The sequence below is a fragment of the Lepisosteus oculatus genome, chromosome 27 (assembly GCF_040954835.1).
Source record: "Lepisosteus oculatus isolate fLepOcu1 chromosome 27, fLepOcu1.hap2, whole genome shotgun sequence".
Classification (NCBI taxonomy): Eukaryota; Metazoa; Chordata; class Actinopteri; order Semionotiformes; family Lepisosteidae; genus Lepisosteus; species Lepisosteus oculatus.
The window spans coordinates 2,589,069-2,595,574 of record NC_090722.1 but is presented as its reverse complement, the minus strand read 5'-3'; the positions used below and the strand labels follow the sequence as shown (position 1 = coordinate 2,595,574).

The following is a 6,506-nucleotide window of genomic DNA, read 5'->3' as shown; positions in this document are numbered from 1 at the left end:
AGAGAACACTCCCTGGTCACTTCTGCAGGGCAGAGAATGTCAAGCATTTCAGCAAGCTGGGGCACAGAAAGCAGGCAGTGCTGGAATGGACTGCACTCAAAACATAGCTTTTGTCACGTAGAAGTCTCGCCCAGCAAGAAGAAACCTTTTCAGCTGGTTAGTCCACTTCTGTCTTTATAACTGATGTCAAATTAACTGGCCGCCTGGACAGCCCCTGTGTGCTGGGATGGTATGCTTTGATCACAGTGGAACTCGTATGAACTTTATCTTTATAAACGCAGGGTGGTTAGTACAGCTTTTCTGTGCTTTCTTATAGTTTCAATGGGTCTTCACTGTGCCTTACCATGCTGAAATCATGGTAGAAGTGCCACAATACGATCACAAATTTACCTGTCTTATAAGGGAGACACATCCATTACAGGTGTGGTGGAGAGATGGCACAGGTGAGACAAATTATTTGAATGTTTTTCCTTAATTGGATCTTCTGACTTTTTTCTCCAGAATTTCTATGAAGAATTGTAAGTGCCATCAGATTCCCTAAAAGTGATAGTCAGAAACCTGATGTATTGCCTTTTGCCATAGTTCCACACACTGTGGGCACTCTAGATAAGTGCCATCTTGATTTTTGTAGACAGGATAGATGGGTCAGGATCTTGTTGTCATGTTGTTGTTGTCATGGGGTGTCTTTAGATGCCATTGTGGGAATGAAAATGAAAAAAGGGGAAGGGCTTTTGCTCGGGAACCGCAGAGTCAGCACACAAGGTCTTTGAGGCGGTGGTAAGCTGCAGGTAAAAATGTTAATTGGTGCTGTTAGAAGCTTGTTGACCAGCAGACAGTCGGGCAGTTGACAAGACAGCACAGCTAGAGGGGGGATAGGACCCCAGCCGGGTCCAAGCCCTGACACAGAGGCTGGCAAGCTCAAACATGACCTCAGACCAGGTGTGTGTCGGCGGCCCGGTGCATTTTCTTAGCGTATTTTCTTTTTTTTCTCTCCTCCTTTCTTCCATCCCCTTTTTCTCTCCATTCCCTTTCCTTCTGCACCCGCCTTTTGCCCTCCCCAGCTCTTTCCCACAGCCTCTCTCATCTGCCCTTCCCTCCGGGTGGCTGTGCTGTGGTTACTCCCTCGCTTGCTCTCTGCTTGCTAGTCCATCTGCCCTGCTTTCACTCCCCCTGTTCTACAACTCTTCCACACAATCTCTTGTTTTTCCAGGTGGAGCCTTAATTATTTAGGCTAACTGGACCCTTTAAATTAACTGTTTGCCTAACCAGCGCTTTTCAAAAACTTTAATTTAAACAAGGACGGGGGGTTGAAAAATAAACTGAATTTTGCGGGAGCTCTGTCTTTCCAAAGTGCCCGGTTTCAGGACTCCCCTAGTTTATTTTACAAAGCTCCTGGCCCAGACTGATTATAAACCTTACTTCAGAGAGAATTGACTTCAGGTAGGAGTGAGAGGTTTCTGTCAAACAGCAGGCCTCCATCAAGCACTGAGTTTGTTATTCGTGATTGGAGAAGTGGGTCAATGTTTTGGTTTCAGCCTAGCCCAGGTGTCATGAATTTCACTTACCCAAGCAGGACCCAAGATATTTTATTACAACGTTGATGGTATGTAGTGGAGCTAGTTTGGGTGATGGTGACGTCTTCACCCTCCCAGCATGTAGCAGGGACCTCAGCCGCCTGGGCTGAGCAAGGTCTCCTTTAGCTCGTTCGTCTGGTTCCCTGTGGCGTTACGCCAGAGACCCAGGTTCGCGCCCCAGGTGTTGTGGGACGAACCAGTGGGGTGGAGAGGCAGAGGGCATGAGCCCGCACGTGACCACGACGGTCACAAGTATGTGCAGCGTAGTTCCCGCAGGACTTTGGACAACATTAGTTCATCACTGCTAACAAGTTGTTCATGCCAACAGCTCAGTGAAGGTGTGGGGACAGACTACAGCAGCTGCCTGCTCCTCAGCTCATAAATTGAGGGACTGGCCCTGCGTGAGCCATCAGCTACGTGAGAAATTGAGATGCCCCCCTTTCCTGCCATCATCTTCAGTCTACCTCCAGTACATACAGTCTTATGGCCCTGAGGTGAGTTTCAGGCCCCGGCTGACTCACGGCACTCCAGAACCTACACTTTACCCATCAGCCAGTGTCTGCCAGTTCCAGCCCTCCAGTTTGTAGCAGCCACATAAGCAGTGTGATGAAGGAGCAGATTGTGGGTGGGATGAAAAGCTCTGTCTGTCCCTGAGGGCCAGAGCTGGAGTTCACTTTAACAAGCCATTACGTACTGTATCTATATCTAATGTTATTGTGTGAGGGATTTCCTTCCACGCATTAGAAACAGTCTGTCAGAAATATGTAATTGATTTCCAGAGAACACAAGGATCACATATATTCCCACCCCTGCCTTCTCCCTGAAATAACATCCAACAAAACAAATCTCTAGTACCATTCTGCCCTTTGGAAGGGCAATGGAATGGAGCCTTATGCAGGCCTACAGTAGCAGCATCCTTATGGAGAAGGTCAGAGAGCTCTCCAAAGACATCACGCAACTGCTCATTGACCTCCACAAGCTGGAGGATAAAAGAATCTACAAAAAGCTGAAACTACCATTTTCTACCCGTGTCCGTTAGTAATACCTTGTAAGCAACTAGAATAGTGACCACCCCACCCTGTCACTATTGCATTGTGTTACTGTCACAAAGCGGCTTGAAAGGAATCTGTAAATCTAGGCAGCAGAAGGAGATCTCCGGTATGAACCAGGACTTCTAGGATACAAAGTGTCAAAAAGAACCGTTATAGTAACCTGCATGAATGTAGCACATCATGGTCGAGTTACAAGCATAGTATCCTCTACACAAGGAAGAAACCCTTTTTCTCTGGTTGACTTGAATTTGCCAGACTGCATCTGAGCAACAGCAGAACCAGACTTGGAAACTGAGCTTTCTGTGTGATGATTGGAGTAAAAAAGGAGAAACACTGACCTGCCCACTGTGGAATATGGTAAGGGATCTATCATGTGTTGAGTGTTTCTATGTTGTGCCACTTTCTAGATATAAGAACTAATGACTGTGACAAGTGGAAGTGTGGGGTGGGTTTCCAAGTGCCTCCCACTTAACAAAGTTTGCCAGGTTACAGTGGTCTGCCAGGAATCTGTGAGGTGGTAGGTTTAGCAGGGAGGGTTATATCACATGGGTGGCACAGTGGTTAGCATTGTTGCTTCGCTGCTTTCCAGACATGGGGTGTGATCTTTGTGGAATTGGTATGTTATTCCTGTGTTCATGTGGGTTTACCCTAAGTGCTCCAGTTTCCTCCCACAGTCTAAAGACTTTCCGGTAGGTTAATAAGCTGCTGGGAGAACTGGCCCTGGTGTGAGTGTGTGTGTCTGTGTTTGTCTGCCCTGGGATGGACTCTCCTGGGGCCCTTTGCTTACTGGGATGGGCTCCGGATGGGCTTAGTGGGGCCAGCAGGGGGTGCTCACTCTGCAGTCTGTGTGAGTCCTAATGCCCCAGTATAGTGACAGGGACACTATACTGTAAAAAGGCGATGTCCTGCAGATGAGATGTAAAACTGAGGTCCTGTCTCTCTGTGGTTATTAAAAATCCCAGGGTGTTTCTGAAAAAGATTAGGAGTGTTACCCTGGTGTCCTGGCCAAATTTCCTCCTGGCCTTTACCAATCATGGCCTCCTAATAATCCCCATCTCTGAACTGGCTTCATCACTTATAGCTGGTGTGTGGTAAGTGTTCTGGCCCATTCTGGCTGCTGTCACATCATCCAGGTGGGGCTGCACACTGGTGCTGATGGAGGGGATCCCCATGACCTGTAAAGCACTTTGAGTGGAGTGTCCAGAAAAGCGCTGTAGACGTGTGATGAATTATTATTATTATTATCCACACAGTGGACTCGTCCACCCACAGCTGTCCTCATCAATCCCTTGTTCAGATGTGAGTGGTAGCAGCTGTTAGCAGACTTGATTAAGATTCCCCCAGGTTCATTCCAGCCCACAAAAACATCATAAAAACTGCATAATGTGTCGTTCTTAAAAAATTGCACTGTAATATTGATAGCATTGCATGGAGCAATTTCATATTTGTCATAAAGAATTCATGTAAGTCCAGTTCACATTAATTCACACCACTGTATTGTGTCAAATTCTTTTGCATTGTGTGGTATTGATTGCAGGGATAAGATCTGTGGGCTTCTGACACTGAAGGGGGCTTTTGGCCGTTCCTACAGGGACAATTGCTCCTGGTTTTCATGACAGGTTCAGTCTCTGAACAACCTTCTTGACTTTAATCCACAGGTGTTCAAGTGGATTGAGGTCTGGAGATGATAGGGTGAGTGGAAAACATTTGTTTTGTGAGCAGGTGATTGTTAATGTGTCGAATTGGATGTTGCTCTGATTATTCTCATACTGGACTGTCCTTTTCTGGCCCGACCAGAAGGAACCTGGTGTTTGATCCCAATGTTATGTTGTACATGTCCGAGTTCCCACTATCTTCACAAGGGCTACAGGACCCTTACATGCTAAATGTTTAGGTAACAAAAATAGTTGAATTAAAGGGATGAAGAGAAATGAACAGAGACAGTCAGAAAGGTAACCAGGCAGCCTGATATAGACAGACATAGTTAGAAAGGCAGATAGATACATGTAGTCTTTTTCAATAATTCTGTATCTCAGACATCACCCGACAGATGGTTATCAGATGTTTATGGTTAACAGATGGATATTTCTCATTTTGTTAAGTCTACATTGCTAGACTACAACAGACGTTTTAGACTCCCTCAATGTGGACTTAACAAAATGAGGAGTTCTTTCATCCCCTGCTCAATCAACTAATGAGTTCACAACAAAGGCATGATGGTTTATGGACAAGTGCAGTCAGTGGATTATGTGTGAAAATGAAGGGGGTGATGTGATTGAGAAGGGCTTAATCTAACTGTGGATGGAGCACAATTACAGGCTCTGGTCAGGATCTGTAAGGATTCCAGCAGGCGTGGTAGAAATCATGGTGTCTGGGTGGATGTCTGTTATGTAATATTTATTTTTAGTGAAACATTTACCTGTACTGTTTTGTATGCTTTTGTAAGCTTTTGTGTGGGTAAAAAATAGGCGGTTTGATGGATAACAAATCTCTAAGAAGTATTATCGTATCATATCCTGTAGTTATACTGGCAATTCTTTTATATAATCCAACCCCCTGAAGATACTTATTGGCGCTCTGCTTCTGTATTTCAAACACAGGACTAGAGAGAACATAAGACAGGTTACAAACAGGAGCAGGAAATACCCAGACCATTTGCGAGCTAGTTGCTTATTGATCCCAGTACTTGATCCAGCCCTTCCTTGAAAAAACTCAAGTATTGGCTTCAACTTTAATCACAAGCAAGAGAAGCATGAGTGTCCAACAGCAAATACACTGCATGTGTGATCTCAGTTCATTCACAAAAGTTTCTTAACTCCAACTGGCATGCTCATGCCAGCTAACCTGAGTAAGCATTCAATAAACTGGGTAGAACTGTAGGTTTATTCAGATTGAGCTGCACATAACTTACGAATATAGTGCATTTTTGTACAACTCAAATACATGCCAATTTAGTCCTGCATGTGGAAAAATCAATAGGCAATAGGCGAGGGGAGAGGGGGGGTGAAAATGGACAATGATCCAAGCACGGATGAGCTTCTCCAGGAATTTCTTTAGAACTAACTGACTCAGCTGGAGAGCAACAGGCGTGATGAGGGCCTGGTGTGAATTCGCACACTAGCCCATTTGGTGTAGCTCAGCTTGGAGGCAAAGTCTCTCAGCTGACCAGTCTGTTTCAAAATCATAAATTACCTTTTCACTCCCCCTCAGCTTCCGGGAACACATGAGGCTGATCACAGGAACACACGCTCCCTCATAGGATCCCATTTGGAATCGGGAAGAAATGACTATTCCTGATGCTCCGAGTGACCCCCAGCTGTTTCAGGAATCGTGTTTCGGGAACCTGTCGAATTTGGCAAGTTTCATGCTGCTACTAGAGATCAAGTGAGGAATAAATGCATGATGTCAGTAAGTCACAGGTGGAGGTATATCTGACCAATGATATTGCTTAACTGTCAGAAGCTAAGGTCATTTAAAATCACAAAATAAATGGTCTTCACTCAACCATAGTTACTGTGTTGTTGAAAATATACATAATCATACATTTCATCAACAAAGCTGAATTCACAGAGGCTGTGTTACTGTTGTCAGCCTCTGTGAATGTCTGGCTTTTTTGTTGGCCTGTAAATGTGGTTAGGAAAGATGCATTGGGGAGACAGAGTCACAAAGAAATCTAGGGAAATGAAATTCACACTTGCTCAAGATCATCGCATGTGATGTGATTTATTTAAAGTACTTTAAGCCAGTTGTGATTTAGCTCATTTTCTGAAATTAAACTCTCTTCCTAACTGTCCTGGGAAACATCACGCAAAGTGGCATGACCAGCGCCTTTTCTCCATGAGCGGACAATGTGCTGTAAGAGCAGGTAAAATTCATATTG

General features: G+C 44.9%; 1 long non-coding RNA gene across 1 annotated transcript; it reads left to right on the top strand.

The window, feature by feature from the left end:
* The first annotated feature begins 2,747 nt into the window (after positions 1–2,747).
* On the top strand, positions 2,748–6,108 carry LOC107075465 (uncharacterized). The gene is made up of 3 exons (XR_001476985.2): positions 2,748–2,983; positions 4,285–4,318; positions 5,837–6,108. It is a non-coding gene; the product is annotated as an uncharacterized lncRNA (long non-coding RNA).
* Positions 6,109–6,506: the final 398 nt, after the last annotated feature.